The sequence below is a fragment of the Chelonia mydas genome, chromosome 7, assembly GCF_015237465.2.
Source record: "Chelonia mydas isolate rCheMyd1 chromosome 7, rCheMyd1.pri.v2, whole genome shotgun sequence".
In the NCBI taxonomy this organism is placed as follows: Eukaryota; Metazoa; Chordata; order Testudines; family Cheloniidae; genus Chelonia; species Chelonia mydas.
The window spans coordinates 111,612,334-111,637,819 of NC_057853.1; the positions used below are offsets into that span (position 1 = coordinate 111,612,334).

A 25,486-nucleotide genomic window follows, 5' to 3' on the forward strand; every position below is an offset into this window, starting at 1 on the left:
CATTGCTATTACTGAACCTGGGGAGGATGACTGGTACTAAACGTTAAAAAAAAATATAAATCAATGGTTGTATCTTATTTTAGGCAGGATTGAGTGGGCAAAACGGGAGGAGAAGCAGCACTCTGTCAAAAATGGCATTAGCTGTTTCCAAGTCACTGACAAGCATTCAAAACCACTTTCTTCCAAGGTTAAGGATGAATGTCCTAAGAGATAAAGCTCAAGATGTGGTCTTAGTGTCTGCTACGGACCACCAAATCATAGTTCAGAAAGGATGACTGCCTCCTTACACACCTATCTGTAACATGAATGATCACAAGAGGGGACTTCAAATGAAGTGACTTATGGTGGAGGTCTCATACTGCCAGTGCTAAAGACATCCTTGGAATTTGTAAACATAGATGACAACTTCCTAACTCAAAAAGTGTTGTAGACAACATGAGGGAATTCTGTAGTAGACCTTGTTCTAAGACATACAAGAGGAACTGATCACCCAACTAGAAATGAACCATAGCTTTGGTACAAGTGATCATGACTTGGTCATGCAAGCAGACTAGAGTCCAGACCAGTAATTCACACACACACACTGCTTTAATAGGGCCAATTTCACAAAACTTAATTATGAGCCAAATGAACCAGGAGGAAGAATTTAAATAAAAAGTGAATGATAATTCTCAATTATCTAAGAACTTACTAGATGCTCAAAGCCACAATTCCACAAATGTCATATTGGTTAAAAAACCCACCTGGTTTAGAGGCAAAGTGAATGCAGTCAAACAATTTAAAAACAACAAAATGAAAGAGGGGAAGTTGATAGTGAATATAAATCGGAAGTTAGGAATTGTAGAAAATAGGGGAAGTCAAAAGACAGAGAAATCTATGGCCAGCAGAACTGAGGACAAGAGGTGGATTTTTTTGTTTTTAAAATACATTAGGAACAAAAAATCCTGACAATGGTATTGGTCCATTACTTTATGGAAATGGTAGACTCATCAATAATACAGAAAAAGCAGATGTATTCAATAACTCTGTTCTGTATTTGGGGGGAAAAAGTATATAGCTTCATCATATGGTGAAGATAACTCTTTCCATTCCACTAGAATCTCTGAACAATGTGAGACGAGCTATTAAAATTTAGATTTTAAAAATCAAGTCCAGATAAATTGCATCTAAGAGTTTAAAAAACTGGCTGAGGAAGTTGCTGGATGTTGATGCTGATTTTCAATAAGTCTTGGCACACTGGGGAAGTTCAGAAGAAAGCTAATCTTGTGCCAATATTTCAAAAGGCTAAAACAGGATGACCTGGGTAAGTATAGGGCTGTCAACCTGACAATCGATCCCAGGCAATATAATGGAGTGGTTTATATGGGGCTTGATTAATAAAGAATCAAAGGAGGGCAATATAATTAATGCAAAACATGGGCTTATGGTGACTTCTGCAAGACATTTGACTTGGTACCATATCATATTTGGATTAAAAAACTAGAATATAAAATTAACATAGCACACATTAAAAGGATTAACTGGCTACTTGCTCAAAATGTCTCGAAATGGAAAATACTCATTAGTGGCTGTGTTTCCTGTGGGAATCTGGTTTTGACCTTACACTAAAACATTTTTATCAGTGACCTGGAAGAAAGTAATCACTGAAAGTCTGCAGTGGTCACAAAAGTTGGAGGAACAGTAAATAATGAAGGAGACAGGTCACTGATTCAGATAATCTAAATCAGTTGGTAAATTAGGAGCAAGCAAACAAAATGGTTAATACCACTAAATGTGAACATACACATCTAGGAACAGAGAACGTAGGCCATACTTACAGGATGAGGGACTATCCTGGGAAGCAGTGGCTGAGAAACATTTGGGGGTGGAAGAGGCTAATCAGTTCAACATGAGCTTCTACTATGACTGCAGCTAAAAGAGCAAATGAGATCCTAAGATGCATAAACAGGGGAATCTTGAGTAGTGGGAGAGAAGTTATGTTACTTGTCCAGCACTAGTGGAATGATTGCTGGAAAACTATGTCCAATTTCTGCTGTATATAATAATTCAAGTAGGATGTTAACTTAGAGGGTTCAGCAAAGAGCCATGAAAATGATTAAAGGATTAGAAAACATGCCTTAGAGAGAAATTCAAAGAGCTTAATCTGTTTAGTTTAACAAAGAAGGTTAAGGGATGACTTTATTACAGTTTATCAGTAGCTACATGGGAACAAACATTTAATAATGGGCTCTTCACTCTAATGGAGAAAGTAGTAACACCATCCAATGGTTTGAAGTTGAAGCTAGATAAATTCAGATTGGAAATAAGATGTAAATTATTAAATGGTGAGTAATTAATCCCTGGGAGAATTTACCAAGGGTCATGGTGGATTCTCCAGCACTGAATTTAAAATTAAGATTGGATGTTTCTCTAAAAGATATGATCTCAGAATTACGTGGAGGAAGTTCTATGGCCTGTAGTGTACAGGCGGTCAGACTGGATGATCAAAATGGTCCTTCTGGCCTTGGAATCTACAAATCTACAATGGTGATGAGGTGTCATTTCCTGGGGCAACGTCTGAAACTGAGTAATCACTCAAACTATACAACGGAGAATATTTTAACAAGAGAAATCAGACCTAACAATGGTTTTATACCCTAATCTGTTCATAAGCGATCAGAACAAGTCCAAATATGAACCCGGACAACTAGTATCTAGGATTATAAAATTGAATAAAGAAATGGGGATGAGTTGGCATATATTTAACTGCTTGTCTGTCTAGAAAGTTAGTGGTCAGATTAAATGCTCCAGTGCCAATAGTTTCCAATTAACCCTTGTTACGGAAGCGGAGACTGGGCCTGGTAAGTCTGGTTACTGTAAGTAGAACTTGCTATTGCACTGCATAAGCAAAAGATGGCAGTACATCATTGTGATTGTATACTGCAGATACACTTGCACTAACAGTAAAACCAATTTCAGAATTGTGTACATTCTGTATTGTACTTAAACTTTTGGAAGCCAGAGTCAGATTTTTCCCCCCATCCTATAACTGGCAGTAGATCTGATCTATGGTGAGCTTTTGTACTATTTTGACTATAGTGTTGTAGCCATGTTAGTCCCAGGATATGAGAGAGACCAATGGAAGTTGATCCAATAAAAGGCATTCCCTTCACCCACTCTCTCTTTATTATAATCAGCTCCAACAACTGGGCCTTGCCATTAAAATATCCTTTTTCCTCCAATACAAACTTGGAAATCCAATATTCATTAACATGGGCCAGATCAATTGCTGCTGTCAGATTATTGTAAGAACAGCATCTTAACAGATCAGCTGCTTTTGTAAGTACAAGCCATAACTGCTTCCTTTCCGACAGCAAGGTGAATACAGCAGAGCAATGGAGCAGTAGGAGAGCAAACTGGGTTCCATTTTGCTTCACTTCCCAACCAAAATGGTCAACCTAAGGGCTCGATTCTGCCCACAGATCTATAGGAGTTGATTAAATCATAGGATGAGGGCTGGAGTTTTTGAAGTATTTTATTAGCTCAGATTTTATTGCTTCTGAAATGATGGCAGTGACACAAAGGTCCATTTCTATTCCCAATGGAATTAATGGCAAACTCCGACTGGTTTCAATAGGAACAGGATAAGGATCTGAAGCAGAACATTTTCTTACTGTCAGCTCTATAGACTAGCTCAGTCTAGCTGTGTTTTTTGCCTCTTACATCCCCTCCACCAGTACGAAGGACACTGCACAAGCCATGTTGCCAAAGTAAGATGTTTCGGGTATTCTGTATGTGGATTCATTTTTCACTAACCTCCTAGAATGTTCTGGACCTTTGTAGAATCTTGTGGAACCTTTGAGACTTTCTGTAAATACAGATTCACAGATCCTAGCATGCAAATTTATCATCTTATATGACAGATATAAATCTTGCTACATATGCAATAAAAATAAGTTAATTAAAAGTTTAACAAATGGGGGAGGATGCCAAAGATGCTCCTTGCCAGGAGCACCATTTGGTCTAGAGCTGGCCCTGACAGTAGCAGAGTAACTGAGCAGGGAAGCCAATTCTCTAATACTAATCCTCGGTCTGCCACTTGCTATGCAATGTTTAGCAAGTAATATCTCACCCCGTTCTACACATAAGGGAGAGGGGACAGACACATTCCTGCTTTAAAGGGATATTGTAAGGCTGTGTTTGTAAAGCGTTTTAAAGGTGTAAAGCAGTAGATAAGTACTCAGTCTTAAACTGATATTAAACTATTGGTAATAAATATGGAATTTATTAGAATTCCACAGTTACTTTTCCGGCTAGAACCACATTCTAATGGCGCACAGCCCAGGGAGGCTGAAAAGCTCTAGACATTATCTTTTCCTTGTTTTCAGAGGTTTGTAACAGGGGTAGATTGTTTTTACAAAGTAGAACTTGGGGGGGGGGGGGAGGGGGAGACTTTCATACATAAGTGGGTAACAGTTATACCAGAGCATCTCTGAACAACTTCTCCTCAGCTGATGTGTAAATCCTACATACGTCTTTCAGTATGTTTATAAATGTTCTGGTCTGCTGGGTGCTACATAAATTGGGAAGTCTTAATTGAGCAAGGTAGCTTAAACACGTTAATATTCCTATTTAAATCAATGGGGCTACTCACATGCCTCTATAGTGAGGCACATGCTTAAATACCTTGCTGAATCAGGGTTGTACCTGGAAAACTCGATTAGTTGTGGCCTGAAGGTACATGAATTATTTATGACATTCTGTATTCCTGGGACTTCTTTAAAGCAAGGGAAAAAATCATTACAAGATTAGAACTAACTAAAGTAAGGAAATTCTGAACTAAATTTCATTCTTAATTTAGACTATTGACAAGAGGTTAGACAGGCACAGTGGTTGGAGCAGATAGTTCAGGGGACTGATAATGGAATATAGAGCCTTTCCCCTCCAGCTCACTTTTGATTTTAACCATGGCCAGGTTATCTGAAGTTGTTCCCTTTAGACAGCTGTTCGTCTCATCTCATTCTATTGATTACAATTGCTGACAAAAAATACCTATCAAAACTGGCAATAAAGTTACCCCAGTAGATGGTTTTTGGAAGGGGTTTAAAGGATTGAATCAGTATGAAGGGTAGCAATATTCAGACCTGACCTATTAGGGAAAGTAATTAAAAAGAAAGTGACTGTTTTCTTGTAAGAATCTGTAGGACAAGCCAGGAGAAATTTCTCTCCACTCTGCTGTGCAGAGTGGAACTGGGGTGGTTTTGTATCAAAATGAGCCCAAATTCAAGCAGCCTTTTCAAAGGTGAAACATGTAGATGGATACGTACTTCAGTCAATCTGGGTCTAATTGGCAGTGGGGCAGAGTACTTAGGAATTTGGTGACAATGATAGTTGCAAGCCCTCTTGTTTTCCTCTAGCCCCCATTATCACAGCACCTTTCTAATCTGGGTCACAGCCCCATGGCAGTGGAAACACACACTGAAGTCAAACAGAAGTTTTGCGTATGTAAGGACTGAAGGCATGGGTGGCAGGTATCAAAGGCCATGGCAAGCTAAGCCTCCCCTGACCCAGGCTGTGGCCCCTCCCTCTCTCTCTCTCTCCCCGGAAGCCAGTGGGGGGCTCAGCTCAAGCCAGCAGCCTGAAGCTTGGGCCAGCTGGCAGCCAGGATGGCACTGGGGGGGGCTAGCTTGGCTAGGGCAGGCAGGCCGGGGCTCCTTTGGCCATGGGGGGGCATGGGCAGGGCCAGTGGCCTACCCTCCCCTACGGAGGGGTTCACCTGCTGCCCATGACTAGAGGATCCAGGCTCTGGTGCGGGGGGGGGGGGGGAGGGAAAACCAGCAGGGATAGACAACTAGAGGGGACTTGGAGAAAGCATACACGTAGGGAGTTGTTTCAGAATGGTAGCCATGTGTCAAACATACAGCTGAAGTTAGCATAAAATCCCTCCTTTACCTGTAAGGGGTTAAGAAGCTCAAATAACCTGTTTGGTGACTGACCAAAAGGACAAATAAGAGAAGAAGATACTTTCCAATCTGTGGGGGAAGGTTTTGTTCTGGGCTGTCTTGTTGTTCTCTCTGGGACAAAGGGCAGGAAAAATACATCTCTTAAAGCCATATCTGAAATAAGCATCTAAGATTACAAATTGTAAGTAATAGCAAGGAAATGCGTTAGGTTATCTCTTGTTTTAGCTTGTGAATTTTCCCTGGGCTAAGAGGGAGGTTTATTCCTTTTTTTGTAACTTTAAAATTTTGCCTAGAGGGGAATCCTCTGTGTTTTAAATCTTATTACCCTGTAAAATTACCTTCCATCCCAATTTTACAGAGGAGCTGCTTGTACTTTCTTTATTAGAAAGTTCTGTTTTTAAGAACCTGAGTGGTTTTTAGTGTCCTACAAACCCAAAGGTCTGGTCTGTGCTCACCCTGTTGACCTATTTGGTTGGTATATTATTCTCAAGCCTCCCCAGAAAAGGGGGTGAAGGGGCTTGGGGGGATATTTTGGGGAGAACAGGAACTCCAAGTGGTCCTTTTCCTGAATCTTTGTCTAACTCACTTGGTGGTGGCAGCGATACTGTCCAAGGACAAGGAAGAATTTGTGCCTTGGGGAAGTTAACCTAAGCTGGTAGAAATAAGCTTAGGGGGTCTTTCATGTGGTCCTCACATCTGTACCCTAGAGTTCAGAGTGGGGAGGGAGCCCTGACACTGTGTTAGTCTGTATCAGCAAAAACAACAAGGAGTCCTTGTGGCACCTTAGAGACTAAAATTTATTTGGGCATAAGCTTTCATGGGCTATAATCCACTTCATCAGATGCATGGAGTGAAAAATACAGTAAGCAGTATATATATTACAGCACATTAAAAGATGGGAGTTGCCTTACCAAGTGGGAGGTCAGTGCTAATGAGGCTAATTCAATTAAGGTGGAAGTGGCCTATTCTCAACAGTTGGACAAGAAGGGGTGAATATCAGAGGGAAGATTACTTTTTGTAGTGGCCCATCCACTCCCAGTCTTTATTCAGGCCTAGTTGTATGGAAATCCTCTGCAATTCTGAAGCCTTGGTCTGAGGTACACAGAAGGAACAGCCACATGTACACCTGTAGCACACAATGCTCTTAAATAAGCAAGCATGAATAAAAATAGGTTAGCTGAACTGGTTTTTGACAAACAGAGATAGACCTTCCAACCACTTCCTGGAAAAATCATAACGTTCACCTTAAACTAGGGGTCTCAAACTCAATTTACTTTAGGGTCAGTGCCAGTCCACAAATCCTCCCAGCGGGCCAATAACGTCACTCATGCTGCTCAGAACCTGCCCACCAAAACTCCCCCTCCCCAAACTCCACCCCCTCACCTGCCTAAGGCTCTGGAAGTTTGGGTGGGGAAGGAGGTCTGGGGTAGGGGATTGGAGTGCAGGCTCTGGGAGGGAGTTTGGGGGCAGGACGGGGTGGGTGGGAAGGAGGTGCAGGCTCTGGGAGGGGGTCAGGCGCTGCTGCCCCCAGGGACTGCCCCTGCAGCTTCCCATTGGCCGCAGGGGCGCTCGGGGCGGGGGCAGCATGTGGAGGCACAGCCTTGCCCCACCCTGGGGCCACAGGGAGGGGCTGGCAGACACATGGAGTGAGCAGGCAGAAGCCACTCAGCTCCACTGTGCTGCCGGTGGTGGGCAGGGCCCCGAGCAATTGTAAATCATGCGCGGGGGGAAGGGCACACCCAGGGGCGGCAGGCGGGGCTAAGGAAGAGACCCAGCCCCAAAATTGCTGGAGCCCTGTGGGCCACATTGAGGAAGTTCTTGGGCCACAGATGGTCCGCGGGCCGTGAGTTTGAGACCCCTGCCTTAAACTGAGTTTTCCTTGTTTCTTCTGGGAAAACTGAAGCTTGCAGGACCAAGGGGTGATGAATTGGTAAATAAGCCAGTAAGCAGAACTACCAGATTACATTTTTATGAGAGGATGTTAAAACCATTTCCTTCTCTCAGGTTCTCACTTTTGTTTTCCAAGCCTGCTCTCTCACTGAAGCACCATTCAGTTGTGACTTTAGCATAGCTTTTGACACGGTCTCCCACAGTTTTCTCGCCAGCAAGTTAAAGTAGTATGGGCTGGATGAATGGACTATAAGGTGGATAGAAAGCTGGCTAGATTGTCGGGCTCAATGGGTAGTGATCAATGGCTCCATGTCTAGTTGGCAGCCGGTATCAAATGGAGTGCCCCAAGCGTTGGTCCTTGGGCTGGTTTTGTTCAATATCTTCATAAAATGATCTGGAGGATGGTGTGGATTGCACCCTCAGCAAGTTTGCAGATGACACTAAACTGGGAGGAGTGGTAGATACGCTGGAGGATAGGGATAGGATACAGAGGGACCTAGACAAATTAGAGGATTGGGCCAAAAGAAATCTGATGAGGTTCAACAAGGACAAGTGCAGAGTCTTGCACTTAGGACGGAAGAATCCCATGCACCGCTACAGACTAGGGACCGAATGGCTAGGCAGCAGTTCTGCAGAAAAGGACCTAGGGGTTACGGTGGATGAGAAGCTGGATATGAGTCAACAGTGTGTCATTGTTGCCAAGAAGGCCAGTGGCATTTTGGGATGTATAAGTAGGGGCATTGCCAGCAGATGGAGGGACGTGATCGTTCCCCTCTATTCGACATTGGTGAGGCCTCATCTGGAGTACTGTGTCCAGTTTTGGGCCCCACACTACAAGAAGTATGTGGAAAAATTGGAAAGAGTCCAGCGGAGTGCAACAAATGATTAGGGGACTGGAACACATGACTTATGAGGAGAGGCTGAGGGAACTGGGATTGTTTAGTCTGCAGAAAAGAAGAATGAGAGGGGGATTTGATAGGTGCTTTCAACTACCTGAAAGGGGGTTCCAAAGAGGATGAATCTAGATTGTTCTCAGTGCTGGCAGATGACAGGACAAGGAGTAATGGTCTCAAGTTGCAGTGGGGGAGGTTTAGGTTGGATATTAGGAAAAACTTTTTCACTAGGAGGGTGGTGAAACACTGGAATGCGTTACCTAGGGAGGAGGTGGTGGAATCTCCTTCCTTAGAAGTTTTTAAGGGTCAGGCTTGACAAAGCCCTGGCTGGGATGATTTAGTTGGGGATTTGTCCTGCTTTGAGCAGGCGGTTGGACTAGATGACCTCCTGAGGTCCCATCCAACCCTGATATTCTATGCTTCTAAGATGGATTATGTCTAGTTTATTTGCTTGAAAAAAAAATAAAACTCCCGTATGGAGGGTACTGCTCATTTGCTGATACCATTATTCATGGTATTATGGTGGAGGTTACCTGGCTCTCAGCAAGCATCTCTCATCTCCGGGCAATCACAAATCTCATTGAAGCAGATGAGTGAACTAGCTGCTTTCCATTCAGGTAAAACCAGGGAACAATGACATGCTCCTTTGTTTGATGAGAGCTGAAACCGTGGAAGCCACCACCCAAGGACTAGACTATATGCAAGGCTTGGGCAGTGGCTGAGCCATGCAGGCAGAGGAGTTTTCCTGGGAACAGATAAACACAGGAGCTGAGGGATTAGTTGGTGGAGTTGCATGTCTGTGTTAGAAACAAGGAGTAAGCTAGCAAACAGTGAGAAAACTACTGGTAGTATGTCCTTGAGAGGTAGCTCAGAAAGTGTTTTGGGCAAATTGTTGGTTGGAAGGACAGGCTTTGAATGTAAGCAAGGAACCTGCCTCCTATTTGATCCTACTGTGTTCTAGGAACTAGGACTTGGCACATTCTTTGCAAATGAACAGCACTGCACCAATCCTTTTTTGTTCTTTCAAAAGTTTACAAAATGACCATTGACTTAATATAGCTTTGAAACTTTTCTATGCAGAACAAAAATGCTGCTTTTAACCATCTTACTTTAGATGAAACAAGCAGAGAAACAGTTTCCTTAGTTTGTCAAATCTCTTTTTAAACTTTCCCTTTAATTTTTTAGTACTGTAGTTTATGTTCAACACCATACTGTATTTGCTTTTTCTTTTTTTGGTCTCCACTGCGGTCTGTTTGCATACTGCTGGTTCTAAATGAGGTGCATGGTTGACTGATCGGTTTATAACTCTGCAGTTCTACTGCATCAGATCTGACAAGATGAACCAATTTTGAGATAGGTAGTAGAGGTGAGATACATGAGCTCAAATGACAACGCTCTGAGCCCTCACTAATTCTACCAGGAGCTGTAAACACATCCAAATGAAGATCATGAGTGGAGCAGACAGAGAATTTCCTGAATAGCAGAGAAAGCATGATAAATAAAAAAAGGGGGAAAATATACACTAAACTTTTGGGAAAAGGCAAGTGCACAAATACAAAACAGAGGAGACAAACAAAACATGGATATTGTGGAGAAAGTCATAATGGAACCACATATGTAATAATTGTGGGGTCATATGTAATAATGGTGGCAAGGAAAAAAGATATGTCAACTTGCAGACAATAAAAGTGGAGAGGCAGGGAAAAATCTAAAATTCAATAAAACCCAAATGAAGTGGTTATTGCTCTCCAGTCCAAGGCAAATTTCAGCAAAGCATGTAAGGTCGTTTAGTCCCATGGATGTCAGTGGGACACCTCACACGCTGAGTGCTTTGCTGAATTGTCTCATCCTGCATGTCATTTTTGTTTTACTGCAGTACTGTGGGGCAGGCTTGGGGGGGGAGGAGGGGCAGGAGATGGCACAAAGGCCTCAGAGACCTGTTTCATGGAATCATCGAAGATTAGGGTTGGCAGAGACCTCAGGAGGTCATCTAGTCCAACCCCCCACTCAAAACAGGACCAACCCCAATTAAATCATCCCAGCCAGGGCTTTGTCAAGCTGGGCCTTAAAAACCTCTACTAATGGAGATTCCACCACCTCCCTAGGTAACCCATTCTAGGGCTTCACCACCCTCCTAGTGGGATAGTGTTTCCTGATATCCAACCTAGGCCTCCCACACTGCAACTTGAGACCCTTGCTTCTTGTTCTGTCATATGCCACCACTGAGAACAGCCGAGCTCCATCCTCTTTGGAACCTTTCCAGTGCTAATCCCCGATTACTAGACCTGCTCTCTTGCCTTTTGTTGCAGAGAGGAGCCCCTTGCTGTCCTGTTCTGCTGGTCATGAAATATTTTCTATCCAACTGCTGTCTTTTTGGCAGCCTCTTGTTTTCTTCTTTGCTGTGAGGGTGGTGATAGAAGGGACTCTTCCCAGGTATTACTTTTACTGTGCTCTTTGCAAAGGGGGTGGCGATTAGGAATATTATTCATAATTTAGCAGGAGAAAGTGACCCCCAGAGGTTGAGGCGGGGAGGAGGATGATCTCATTCTTTCCACAGACCCAAGCCTAGGCAGTCACACCTACTTTCCTCATTTTCAAAGCTCCTAGTGGGCCAGAGTGACCATGTCATCCTGAACTGACCAACAGACAGGAATTTGCATTTATTAAACTAAACATGTTGTTTAAAGGAGCACTGGTGGCAAGAGAACCTCCAGGTTCCATCCCCAACTTCTTCCCATTGCACATGAGCAAAACTGATGCCATGAGAATGTCAGAATTATGTCCCTCACAATGTTTATGTTGGCCTCTGAGACCGTAGACCACCATGTCATGTTCTAGTTGTCATGGGGAGGCACCTTTGTTTTTGCTGTTGAACAGCAGCAGAGTTCTAGGAATTACCTCTATTAAAGCTGTATCCTGCCTTTAGCAATGGCCTATATCTAATGCATTCTGCAGAGGAAGTAAAAAAAGTCTCATGTGATGCACCTGTAAGGTAGAGAAGTTGAGGAGCAAGCGTACTACAGGGGCCAGGAAAGAATTTTTGACCCAAGAGATTTTATTGTCCATGCTCAGATAAGGGTTGAGCCATAAACCAGTTCTGGTCCAGTCCCCAAACTTTTCGGAAGTCCAGCCCCAGCTGCAATCCTGATTCTGAGCTAGGGGACTCATGCCTATCTATCTCAGAACTTGATGCACATATCCCCTCAACCAAGGCCCAACAGTGAGTCAGTGGGGAGTTTTGCCATTGACTTCTGTTGGCCAAGCTTCCACCCCCAGTGTTTTTTTAAATATCACAGGGACCCTCATTCCCAGTACCAATGTGCTTCCATAAACCCTATGGATCAACTCCAGAATTCATTTTAGTCACAAAGCTGGCTACAAGTTGTTCGTACCTTTGTAGTAAGAGTCCTATAGATTAATAGCAATGGAAAGGAGCAGCCAATAGGCATTTAAACAATTGTATAAAAGTTACTAAAGCCCCAAAGGGTTTAGAGAATTCTCTTCTTGTTGGGGCTCTGTAAGAATTTACAAATCTTCCCAAAGAGGCTAGAGAAAAAGACATTTCCTATTAGATTCCATAGAGCTTTTCTGTAATTGTTGCATCATAGTTCCTAGGTCTCAGGACCTTAAGAGGACAATAACCCCTATTTTAATAGTTATTGCTCTACAATTGTAGAGGTCACTTGTTCCTATGTGTTTTGCTGGGAAAAGGAGAACTAGGAGGTGGAAGATCATTGTGATTTAGCACAGCCTACAATGACTTTATACACAAGCTTATTGTAATTTAAGTCCTCAGGACCCCAAAATGCATTACAAGGACAGGCATTTTGTGCAGAAGATAATATTGGATTGTACAGTGCTTCTAAAGAGGTGGTATTTGTACCAGCATAGGAAATCCTTTAAAGAGGACCATGCATTAGTGAGTAGTTTCTAGCTAGCAAAAGCCAGCATAGTGTTGTTGTGAGCCTGAGGAAGGACAGAAGTTGCTACATGCAGTCAGGAAGTTAACTGAGAAGAGCGAGCTTCAGAGGGGTAGCCGTGTTAGTTTGGATCTGTAAAAGCGGCAAAGAGTCCTGTGGCACCTTATAGACTAACAGACTTATTGGAGCATGAGCTTTCGTGGCTGAATACCCACTTTGTCGGATGCTTAGCTGCTTCCTGAGAAGGCCGACCATTTGTAGCACTCTGCAGGCCCTGATTCTGACTTATGCCAAAGTTTCACACAGGTGAAACTTCAGTTACTTTAAATGCATTATATTTGAGTTGGTGAGAGAGGAGAAGCAGGCCTTTTATCTTTTTCAGCACTAGTACTTAGAGATGGACGCTAACTCTGTTGGTCTTCCCATCCCTGCAGACCTCTGCCCCAAACTTTGGGAGTTAAGAAGGAATTTAAGTCCAAATCAACCCCTGGCTGGGGTTTTGCCAAACCCTGTCTCTTCAGAGCTTGGGTTTTTACAAAACTCAAAACTAGTTTTAACAAAATTCCAAAGATACGTTGTTCCCTTGGGATCAAGGGACAAACTTAGCAGACTCACAGACCCAAGAAACAAGCCTGGCTGGGTTGCCAGCGCAAAATTTTCACAAGCAGCAACTGCATCCTGGCTGTCAATCATCCTGTCAGATAGGGCTGGGTTTCTTACTTTAATTCCTTTCAGCACTGATCACAATAGAGATAATTCAATTATTCAAGGAATTTGCAGTGGGACAGATTTAATATTAAATAAATACTAATTCAGAAAACAGGAGTCCGGTGGCACCTTAAAGACTAACAGATTTATTTGGGCACAAGCTTCCTTGGGTACAAAACCATTTCTTCAGATGCAACTGAAGTGCATCTGAAGAAGTGTTTTTTTACCCACGAAAGCTTATGCCCAAATAAATTTGTTAGTCTTTAAGGTGCCACCGGACTCCTCGTTCTTTTGTGGATACAGACGAACACGGCTACCCTTCTGATACTCTGAATTAGTGTCAAGTATCTCATGGATAGTCTAGGTTGCTCTGATCAATTCTCCAGTCAATGATAATCAATAGGCCACATTTCCAAACAGGTGATGGAGATTTCATGTATTTGAAATACAAAACCTAAGCACAGCATATGCCAAGGATCATGCCACCCTATAGGATGTTTCTATTAGCTTCTACAGTCTGTGTAATAAAACAAGTCATTACTGTTCATATCAATCCACTGGGAAATCCCACATCACTGGAGGAACTTTACAGAAAGACTACTAGAAAAACAAGGCCAACCCAGAACAGGGATCAATTAATCAATGTATTTGTATGTTGAATTTCACCCAGTATTCACTCTATAGCCTTCTCAGGCCCAAACCTGGCCTCAGTGAACTCAGAGGGAGCTAGCTGTTATTCTGCCAGTTAGTGGGAGCAGGATTGCCCCATTGTGACCTGCAGGTATGAGAGGAGGGTCCAGTGTTGTGACTTTTTACATCCCCATTAAATCTAAAGTTACTTTGTATAAGTAAAACTCCAGGATCAAGCCTTGAAGTGCTGCCCCTCGTGAATGAGGAAAAGAAAGCAAGATCTATCATCTACGCACTGTGTTCCAGTCTAGTCTGTACACAGGAAAAGGTTACTCTGACATACAACCACAAGGCACAATTCATTCATGCATCATAGTCCCATGGAGGTAAAGCTCTGTGCCTACAGGATGTATTCCTATGGCTAACTGTAAAGTTATAGCTACTGCACTGGCAGCATGTTTGCAGGGAGTCTCAGCCACTTTGGTCACATGATTACAAAGTTGCTGGGTCAAATATGTATTTGATATTTCACATTTCGGATTCCTTGATTACTTGCTTTAAATGAGTCATTAAGCAAATCTCAGACTGTTTAAAAATAGTTACTTGCCTCATAAGGCATTAGTGTCATACTGTCGACTGCACAACATTCTGCACTTCCAAAAAAGAGTGAAAAATTAGAGTGGACTTTCACACATCATTACTTCTCATGGTTAGAGCTGGAGAGCTCATTCCAAACCTATCATGTCAATACAGCACAGTTTGGAAGCCCAACAAGCAACATCTTATTCTTGTTATTTCTTAGCACAGCAGGTTCTCAAAGCATTGTCCTGTGCACAATAGCAACTGCAGTGGCCGTTCAGTCTGTTTCCTAAAATAAAAACCACATTTAGGTATTTGATTTCTGGAGTACCACACTGACTTAGCCATAGCAGCCTTAGGCATCCAGACGTCAGTTAAGAGGGTCACATGCAAATGTTTAAAGAGCCCATGTAATTCAGTTAACCAGACCACAATCCACAGTCAATCCATATCAGCAGGGCTAGACAGCAATAAATCCCCCAGCATCCCTGATAGACTCCTTTCTTCCACCTGCTCTCAGGGCATGAGAGGACTTGTGAGGTTAGCAGAGATGCCATGCAAAACTGCTTGACTTCTACAGCAATATGCGTTAGGTCATTAGTAGTCATCTAGTGTTATCGGAAGGCAGGGTAGTCTTTTGGTTAAGGCACAGGACAGGGAGGCAAGAGGTGTACGTTCGGTTTCTGGATTTCCATAAGCTACGGAATGGATCTTGAACAAGTGCCTGATCCTGGTTGCATTTAAGATTTGCTAGAGAGAGTTCAGTGCATCTTAGATATAGGCTAAGGCATGTTGCAAGACTTAATCCATTAGTGTTAGCAAAGCACTTGGAGCACCTTGCACTACACAAGTTCCACTCAGTGGGCAACAGTGAGGTGCTGTCCATGAGGTCACTAGCTCTGTTCCTCACCAGGGCATCCCACTATGGATACACCAGTTTATGGCCCCTCCTAACAAAGCAGCCAAGGATTGTGCGGTTGGGAAGGGTGAACTCTCCTTTTACCCCTTACCGGTCACACCTCCAGATCAGAATCGAGGTGCATTTCCAGTGAACAATGCAGACAGTCTCATTGCATGTGCCTTCGCTGTTCTACAGAGAGCGAGCTAACTTCTGGCTTGGTGGTGTTCGCCTGGTTCCCTTGGCCAACACTGAAGTCATTTTAGACACTCCATCCATGTTTAAATTGTTCAATGCTGTGAAGCCTGCACTTAAAGAACTACATTCTGGAACTGATGCTTTGAATTCACGCTGCTATTAACATTCTCCATGAAGGATTACCTACACTGTAGGTACAAAACTCCTCTGTTAACATTACTGTGAGGGGAGGGACTGCATCCTCACCTCAGTCAACTCTATTACAATTGACTGAAGTGGAGTCTGATTCTATGCCCAAGTGACATCTGTAGGTCCTGATGGGACCTTGCATTGCTCAGCAAGTGCCTAGCACCACACAGAGCGAAAACCTGGCCCTGTTGACTTTTGGGCCATGATTTCATTTTAACGAGCATCACTGCTGTTAAAGATCCATCAACATATAAGTCATAAAGCCCTGTCTCTTGGGATTTATAATAATTCAGATGAATATTTGCTGTGGATCGAATCATGGCAATACAAGGGATGTGCCCAGAAAGGATTCATTGTTACAGTAAAGAGTAACCAATGGTTCTTCTGTTTTTCGTAAAAGGAGTGCAAAAGAGTGTCCAAGTTTACAAGCTTCAAATGCCTGCTTGAATGCCAGACAAAGAAATAGTTTTGTTATGGGAAGTGACTCTTCAGGCCAAACTTAATACGATTCTCCCCATCACCACCACCATTTAAAGTTAAATATTTTTAGAAGATCAATTTTGAAGTATGGCTTTTGTTCATGAATGATACATTTTCCGTAATATCTTCACTATTCAGAAAGATGTTTTGTTTGGGCCTCCTCCATCCCAGATGAACAGACTACAGCAGCACCACAGGAGAACTGACTGCTGGCAGCTTTGGGCAGTAGACTGTGCTCCACCCCCACCACTGCAGTCGTGAGCTATACTAGCAACAGGAGGCGAGGAGCAGACCCGACCCCTCCCCGCCTCCAATAGCCAAGAAGCAGCAGCCAGTTATCCCCAAGACCAGGAAGCTCATGGCCATTGCACCCAGAGGCAGTGGTGGCCACATAGGGGGCTGGTGGTCAAGATGGATGGATGCATCCATCCGCCAACCTGACATGATGTCCCAGCAGGTGTGCTTCCTGTTTGCAGCTTGCATCCAAGGGTTTATGGAAAGGTTGCTGAGGCTCATCTGTCTGACCACTACCCCATGCTGCTCAGGGCACTAATGATACCATGTGGGCACTGAGGATACCACCAGGTATGACCCTGAGCAAAATCAGCAGAGACTACAGGGCCCTGGGAGCAGGGTTGTGTATGCAGCTATCCTCCCAGTTGAGGTTAAAGACAGGAACATGTGCATCCTGGAGACAAATTCATGGCTGGCACAGATCGTTTCGATAGGAGGGCTTCTGCTTCCTTAACCATGGGATGCTGTTCCAGGAAAGAGGACTACTGGCTAGAGGTGGGACCTGAGAGTCCTTCCTTGAATGGGAGATGGAGATCTAGGCAGGAGAATGCTTGTGTGTTGCAGGTGGCTAGGCACAAATAACCTTCTCTAGAGACTTGCAGCAGCCTGGAATAAATAACCCTATGCTAAGATACATTATTTCTACAGCACTCAAGTGTGCTTAGTACTTTGCAGAACAAGTGAAAAAAAGAAAGAAAGGTCTGTACCCTAGGGAACTCACAATGATACATGAGGAGATGCTCCTGGACAAATCAATAGCAACTGGGTTTGAACCACAGGACCTCTGGATCTAAAATATGGAACCTCTACTGACTAACCTAGAGAACCCACCTCCCTTAACTCACAGGCTGTAGACTCATAAGCCTCTCTGGGTAGGTCTACACAACCAGCAGCAGCAAGCTTAGGTCGACAGACTCGGACTCAGGCTACTGCACTTAAAAGGAGGACTTGTGGCACCTTAGAGACTAACCAATTTATTTGAGCATGAGCTTTCGTGAGCTACAGCTCACTTCATCGGATGCATACTGTGGAAATTGCAGAAGACATTATATACACAGACACCATGTATATAATGTCTTCTGCAATTTCCACAGTATGAATCCGATGAAGTGAGCTGTAGCTCACGAAAGCTCATGCTCAAATAAATTGGTTAGTCTCTAAGGTGCCATAAGTCCTCCTTTTCTTTTTGCGAATACAGACTAACACGGCTGTTACTCTGAAACCTGCACTTAAAATAGCTATGTAGACAGCAGTTATGTTGAGACTGAGCCTAGAGATTGGGCTCTGAAGCACACACCCCTCCCTAAGCTTCAGAGCCTGAGCCACATCTACCCAGCTATTTTTACCGCTGTCCAGTGAGCCCAAGTCTGCCACCCCAGGCTCAGAGGATTGCTGCTGTGTAGACATACCCTCGTAGACGGCCTAGCCACTAGAGTGAGACGAGGCACACCATTGCATTAACAGGTCTGGTCCTGTTCAATATCTTCATCAATGATTTAGATAATGGCATAGAGAGTACACTTATAAGGCTTGCGGATGACACCAACCTGGGAGGGGTTGCAAGTGTTTTGGAGGATAGGGTTAAAATTCAAAATGATCTGGACAAACTGGAGAAATGGTCTGAAGTAAACAGGATGAAATTCAATAAGGACAAATGCAAAGTACTGCACTTAGGAAGGAACAATCAGTGGCACATACAAAATGGGAAATGACTGCCTCGGAAGGAGTACTGCAGAAAGTGATCTGAGGGTCACAGTGGATCACAAGCTAAATATGAGTCAGTGTAACGCTGTTGCAAAAAAGCCAAAAAATAAAAAACAAAAACATTCTGGGATGTCTTAGCAGGAGTGTTGTAAGCAAGACACAAGATGTAAATTCTTTAGCTCTACTCCATGCTGATTACGCCTCCTACTGGAGTATTGTGTCTAATTCTGGGCGCCACATTTCAGGAAAGATGTGGACAAATTGGAGAAAATCCAGAGAAGAGCAACAAAAATTATTAAAGGTCTAGAAACCATGAACTAAGAGGCAAGATTGAAAAAAAAAAAAAAAAAACAACTGGGTGTGTTTAGTCTGGAGAAGAGAAGACTGAGGGGGACATGATAACAGTTTTCAAGTACATAACAGATTGTTACAAGGAGGGAGAAAAATTGTTGTTCTTAACCTCTGAGGCTAGGACAAGAAGCAATGGGCTTAAATTGCAGCCAAGGAGGTTTATGTTGAACATTAGGAAAAACTTCCTTACTGTCAGGGTGTTTAAGCACTGGAATAAATTGCCTACGGAGATTCCACAATCTCCATAATTGGAGATTAAGAGCAGGTTAGACAAACACTTGTCAGGGATGGTCTAGATAATACTTAGTCCTGCCATGAGTGCAGGGGACCTCTTGAGGTCCCTTCCAGTCCTACGATTCTATGTTAGAAGGACTTGGCTTTGCAAACGCTGCCAACAAAAACAGGCCTTAAGGGTCTGATCCATCTCTGACTGAAATCAATGGCTAAACTCCCATTGATTTAAAATAAAAAAAAAAATAAAAAAAAAATCAAGCTTCATGCACAGTGCTAGCAGGACTGGGCTTTAGCAAAGGACTTTAGTGATGGCACATGATGTGACTATAACAAGGAGTGAAAGAAGATGATTTGCAATAATTGGCTCCTGCTGTTAAGTTCAGACATGTGAACACCCTGAGGGTGACTAACTGTAGCTTCTTACAAATGAGAACTCATTTTTATAGGCAAGATCGCAGATGTGAATTTTTAGGAGGCTCAAAGCCCCCCCTCCCCCAATTCAGCAAGACACCTGGACACATGCTTAATTCAATTGCCTGGTTTCAGAAAAGCATCCTTAATTACCACATGCTTTCCTAAATTGGGACCACCAGGAGGTAAACACATGCTTTGGTGATCAGGAAAGGGCTTAAGTGCTTTGCTGAACCAGGTCCCAAGTGAGTAGCATTATCTAAACAGGAGTAGGCTCATGAAGTTGTTCTAATGTGGGCTTCCATTGAAATGACAAGAGCACAATAGGTCTATTGTCTGCTAATAGCTAATTGTGTACATTTAGGTACAACAGTTCTTAGCTGAAATATGACAAGCTTAACAATTTTGAAGTTTGTTACATAATAACTGAAAGTATCAGAGATAGTATCAGGCTTACTGGCAGAGATCTAGACAATGAGCCGCTCCTGTAGGCAGCAGTCTTCTTGTAGACTAGGGTTGCCAACTTTAATTGCACAAAACGATACACTAGCCCTGCGCCTTCCCTGAGGCCCTGACCCTGCCCTGCCCCTTCCTGAGGCCCTGTCCCCGCTCACTACATTCACCCTCCCTCGCTGGTTCGCTCTCCCCACCCTCACTCACTTTCACTGGGCTGGGGTGCAGGAGGGGGTGAGGGCTCTAGCTGCGGGTGTGGGAGGGGGCTCCAGGCTGGGGCAGGGAGTTGGGGTGCAGGAGGGCTCTGGGTGGGTGTGAGGGATTCATAATGTGGGAGTGGGCTGCAGGTTGAGGCAGGGGGTTGAGCTGTGGTAGGGGGTACAGGGTCTGGGCTGGGGGTGCAGGCTCAGGGGTGGGGCCAGGGATAAGGGGTTTGCGGTGCAGAAGGGGGCTCCAGGCTGGGGGATAGGGCCAAGGGATTCAGAGTGTGGGAGGGGGTTGTGGGTTGAGTCAGGGAGTTGGAGTGCAGGCGGGGTACAGGCTCTGGGTGGGCTCAGGGCTGGGGCAGAAGGTTGGGACTGGACTGACCTTGAGCGGCTCCCAGTCAGTGGCGCAGTGGGCCTAAGGCAGGCTCCCTGCCTCTGCCCCGGAAGCGGCCAGCAGGTCCAGCTCCTATGCAGGGGAGCCAGGAGGCTCTACGTGCTGCTCTTGCCCACAGGCACTGCCCCCTAACTCCCACTGGGCACAGTTCCCAGCCAATGGGAGTGCAGAGCCGGTGCTTGGGCAGGGCAGGTCATGGAGCCCCATGGGCCCCCTGCCTAGGAGCAGGATCTACTGGCCGTTTCCGGGGTGCAGCATGGAGCCAGGACAGGCAGGGAGCCTGCCTTAGACCTGCAGCACCACCAACCGGACTTTTAATGGCCTGGTTGGCAGTGCTGGCTGGAGCCGCCAGGGTCCCTTTATGACCGGGTGTTCTGTTCGAAAACCAGACACCTGGCAACCCTACGGTAGACCAGTGCCAGCAAGCTAGTCTTGTTTTTCTTAATATCTCTCTAAGAAAGCCACGAGGATGGTTATAGTCAAAGTCAGTATTGCATTACTTCGTTGACATGACTAAGTACTATTAAATGGAACTATGTGGATAGCACTGGTTTGGAAGTTAAGCAAATGTTTACAAAACAGTGCATCAGTATGAACGTAAGTTTAAGAATGAACATAGATATTTACATCACAGACTCTGGTGTGTGCTCTAGAGTCCCCAGTCTGTTGTGTCAACTCTCATACACCTGCAGGAGGTATTTGAGAAGAAAAAAATATCACCATTATACTAAGTCAAAGCAAGTCTGTTGAATTTGTTTAATCGGCCTCCATTTCAATGTTCTAACTAGAACCATCTAGAATGTGGCTAGCCGGGCTATAAGATATTATGGAATTGAGGAAATGATTATTACTCATTGCAAGAGTTGTTTTCCTGAGTGAGTTTAGTGTGCTGGTGAAAGTTAACAGCAAAGGGAGCTTAGAACATGAAGGCCTCCATGCACAGAACAGGAGGAATAGGGAGAAGCGATATTCCAGTGATTTGAATGCTGACTTGGGGGATCTCGGTTCAATTCTGTGCTTTGACTTTTCCTTTGTCCCACTGGAAATCTTTTAGTCTCTGTGCATCAGTGGCGAAAACACCACGTCCCCCACTCACAAGGGTGTTGTGAAATGCAGTGCTATCACTGATTGTGTGGTGCTCAGATACAGACGGGGCCACACCAGTGCCATAGCTACAACAGGTTAAGCAAGATACATCTCACCCTGAAACTCAGGGTAATTTATCTTGACCTGTCTAAGCCTACCAACAAACACTGATTTGTGCCAGCTGTGGTGGCAGCAGTCCTTCTGATGAGATGCCTGTCCAAAAACTAGGCAGACAGTCAAGGCTGTTTCTGTAAGCCACCACTTCTAGCACAGGCTGGATACAAAACAGCAGCGTAGAGGTGAAAGGACTATCCTGCACATCTACCAATGTGATCTATGCCATCATGTGCCAGCAATGCCCCTCTGCCATGTACTTTGGCCAAATGGGACAGTCTCTACGTGAAAGAATAAATGGACACAAATCAGACGTCAAGAATTATAACATTCTAAAACCAGTCGGAAAACACTTCAATCTCTTGGTCACTCGATTACAGACCTAAAAGTGGCAATTCTTCAACAAAAAAACTCCAAAAACAGACTCCAACGAAAGACAGCTGAATTGGAATTAATTTGCAAACTGGACACAATTAACTTAGGCTTGAATAAAGACTGGGAGTGGATGTGTCATTACAAAGAGTAAATGAATTTCCACATGTTTATCCCCCCTCTCCCTCACACGTTCTTGTGAACTGCTGGAAATGGCCCACCTTGATTATCACTACAAAAGGTGCTGTCCCCCCCCAGCCCCTGCTCATAATAGCTCACCTTACCTGATCACTCTAGTTATAGTGTGTATGGTAACACCCATTGTTTCATGTTCTCTATGTATATAAAATCTCCCCACTGTATTTTCCACTGAATGCATCTGATGAAGTGAGCTGTAGCTCACAAAAATTTACTAGAGCATAAGCTTGTTAGTCTCTAAGGTGCCACAAGTCCTCCTTTTCTTTTTAATGGCCCACTGAAAGTCTTCGGAACTACTTAGACCACAAACACTGCTGCAATGTAATCAAACACTTTCAGGTCATGAATGAGAGCGAACACAAGAACACTCAAGCCACACAAAGGAAGTCTTTTGTAGCGCTAGATCACATTTCACTAGAGTTACAAAATACATTTTGAAACAACACAGGTGTGTTTATTTTTTTCCTTTGTAGGACTTTGACTCTAAGATCTCAAATTCTAAAACAGGACTCTAAAATCCTTGTCTTCCTTGTAAGAAATAGCCTCCTGAATTAGGTTTCAGTTTTGACTTACCTCGTGTCTAAGAGGACATGAAGGCTTGGTCTAAAGAGACAGTTTCTGCACCATAAGGGTTGGGCAGTTTCTTGGAAAATGCCTTATCGGTGTCACTGCAAGCTGGAAGGGGATTAGGGGCTTGTTAATGCTCTCTAATCTAGCTGCACTTCCCCCACCCCCATTCCTATACAAATGCGATATTGGCCTATGAAACAATATATTATTTCTTAATTTCAATGAGAGTTAATATTATTCCATACCAGGTTGTCAGACTGAGATGGCTGCAGAACCACAGAGTTGGGAAAAGCTTAATCACTTGTGATACTCCTGTACTCCAGCCTGAACAGACTCCTGAACCTAACGTGAGAAACTGTGTAAAGGGAACACGGGAAAGCGCGCTCGTTAGCATTATATCCATTATTTCCTGCCAAAAAAAGTTATATTTCCTCCATCTTGCTAATGGAAAAAGGAATTGTTTGCAGTGGTTCAAAGAGATACGCAGTTAGGAGTAACAAGATAAAGCTGGACAAAGGAAAGTTTAGCGTGACTAGCAAAGAAAAATGCTCTAATGGCAATGAGGACCTATTAGACAGTGAAGTAGTCTTCCAAGAGAATGGTGGAAGTGTGTTAATTAGGAGTGGATTAGAGTGAGACTGGACAATGTTACAAAACCTATGGTAAGGGACAATGCTGTGGGAGGTGGAGGGGGGGGAGGGCAGCAGGGATGGCCAACCTTTGAAGTCGCACCAAGCCAGAATGGGCTGGCGCATCATATCAGCCCTTTTCTGGTGGCCCTATCAGTGTCTGCAGAACTTTAGCATTCAACTGGATACTTGCATTGCTGGCCCTCCTGGTTGAGAAAGTTCTCGCTGTGAACAGATGCAATGCTAACTTTGAGAGTCTGCAGACAGACCGATCGAAGATGTTTGAAGTGCCCTTGCTCGTGTCAATTTGGTGTTTACTCTTAATCTTAACGATGACACTTTAAATGCCAGGATTGTTTACTATTTCATTGCTTGACATTTTAGCAACTGTCCTTTCTGTCTTTTCTATTTGCAACTTCTATGATAGTTAAAGTGAACTGTCCTACAGTAGCAATCTTTGTGGAAGTGTTATTTTCATCTTAAACATATGTGGAAGCTCGATGGAGCATGGTTTTTCATATTAAAAATGAATCCATATTTCCCTCCCACAAGTTACTTGATCCCCTATGATAAGCACGGTAAGGGGATGCCCCAGCTAGAAAGCCTGTTTACTGCAAAATGCCAACCGCCCACCCTCTCCCCTCTGCTGCCAAAATTAAGGCAGATTGTTAAACAAATCAAGGGTCTACATTATAGTCAAGTGGCCACAGACATCTCTGGTAACTTATCCTTGTAAATCATTCACTTATATAGTGATCCTGTTTGCTCAACGTCAATGATAGAAATGGACCATGACCAAGAAAAACAGTAGGATTATCCCATGGCACCTGTTTCCACCAAAAATATTGTAATGAGCTGGCTGGTTAAGGCAACATCCTCTAGTGTGCTCTCACTGTCATCATGGAAACGCCTTCTGCTCAGGGTCCTTCAACCCTGCTTCCTCCTCTGTTACACCTGCTGCTTCCAACGTATTTCCAGCTGCTTTGCTAGACACCCGAGATTCAGCAGTGACTGAGTTTGGTCATCTCAGTTGCTGGCACCAGGAGTTGTGCACTTCAGACATGCACTGTTGCTAGGTTGACTTTTCCCAACCAAAGAGGTGAAGAGCAGGGAGCCCCAGAATAATTCCTAGTGCTCATTAAAGGTGCCAGATGAACAGCCTTGAAGATTGAAGTCCTCTTGTTTTCATTTCATTCAACCATTTTCATTTCAGCAAGTGAAATCTTTCCCACACGACCCACTCAGTGGTGTCCACATGGGACCACCTCTGGGAATAAGGTTAGGTCAGTTGTCACAAGCCACTGAGCTTGTTGAGAGCACCATTGGAATTGTAATGTGGGCCAGCAAACATGCATAAGTATATAGACTATCGATACATTATTAGGAAAGTCTTCTTTCCCCAAAGAGGTGGATGGCCTCCATTTGGGTTGGCAGACCAAGAGTTGAGCTAGGGACCTGCAGAATTAAGAAACCAGGGTTGCTTCAGCCTCAGAGTCAAGCCTCTCTAGCTGCAGCCTAAAATTTCCTCTATAGATTGAGCACAGAGGGTATGTCTACACAACTGGACACTGTTGGCTGGCCCATACCAGCCCACTTGGGCTTGTGGGGCTGTTTTACTGCTGTGTAGATGTCTGGTCTTGGGCTGGAGCCTGGGTTCTAGGACCCTGCAAGGTGGAAGGGTCCCCGAGCTCAGATTCCAGCCCAAGCCCAGAAGTCTACACAGCAGATATATCCAGAGTGAACCTGTAACACACTCAGTGGGTTACATTAATGCATTGTTTTCAGTGCAGCAAATGCATGTCCAATTGGATGACATGCAACAACCATGTTCAAATCAGGCATCATTGAGTAGCCAGGTGGCTTTACAGCTAGGATGGCGATGGAGAACAAGTATTCTGGGAGCACAGTGAAAGCAGACAATCTGCCCCTATGCTCTTTCTAGGCATGGTGGTTCCATACTGCTCCCAATGGAAGCCACTAACTCCAGCTACCCCTGTGAGTTAGATATGTTGTCCCATTCTCTTTTACAGACTGAGAAGATACAGAGGTGAAGCAGAACCAAGAATAAAAGCTAGGTCTCCTAGAGTTTCAGCCACCAGATCACACTCCCTCTTCCAGCAGGATTGTACGGTTTGAGTAACAA

The 25,486-nt window shown here is 44.0% G+C and overlaps 1 long non-coding RNA gene across 1 annotated transcript; it reads left to right on the top strand.

The window, feature by feature from the left end:
* The first annotated feature begins 5,894 nt into the window (after positions 1–5,894).
* On the top strand, positions 5,895–24,235 carry LOC122466747. The gene is made up of 3 exons (XR_006292508.1): positions 5,895–6,028; positions 21,037–21,042; positions 24,226–24,235. It is a non-coding gene; the product is annotated as an uncharacterized LOC122466747 (long non-coding RNA).
* Positions 24,236–25,486: the final 1,251 nt, after the last annotated feature.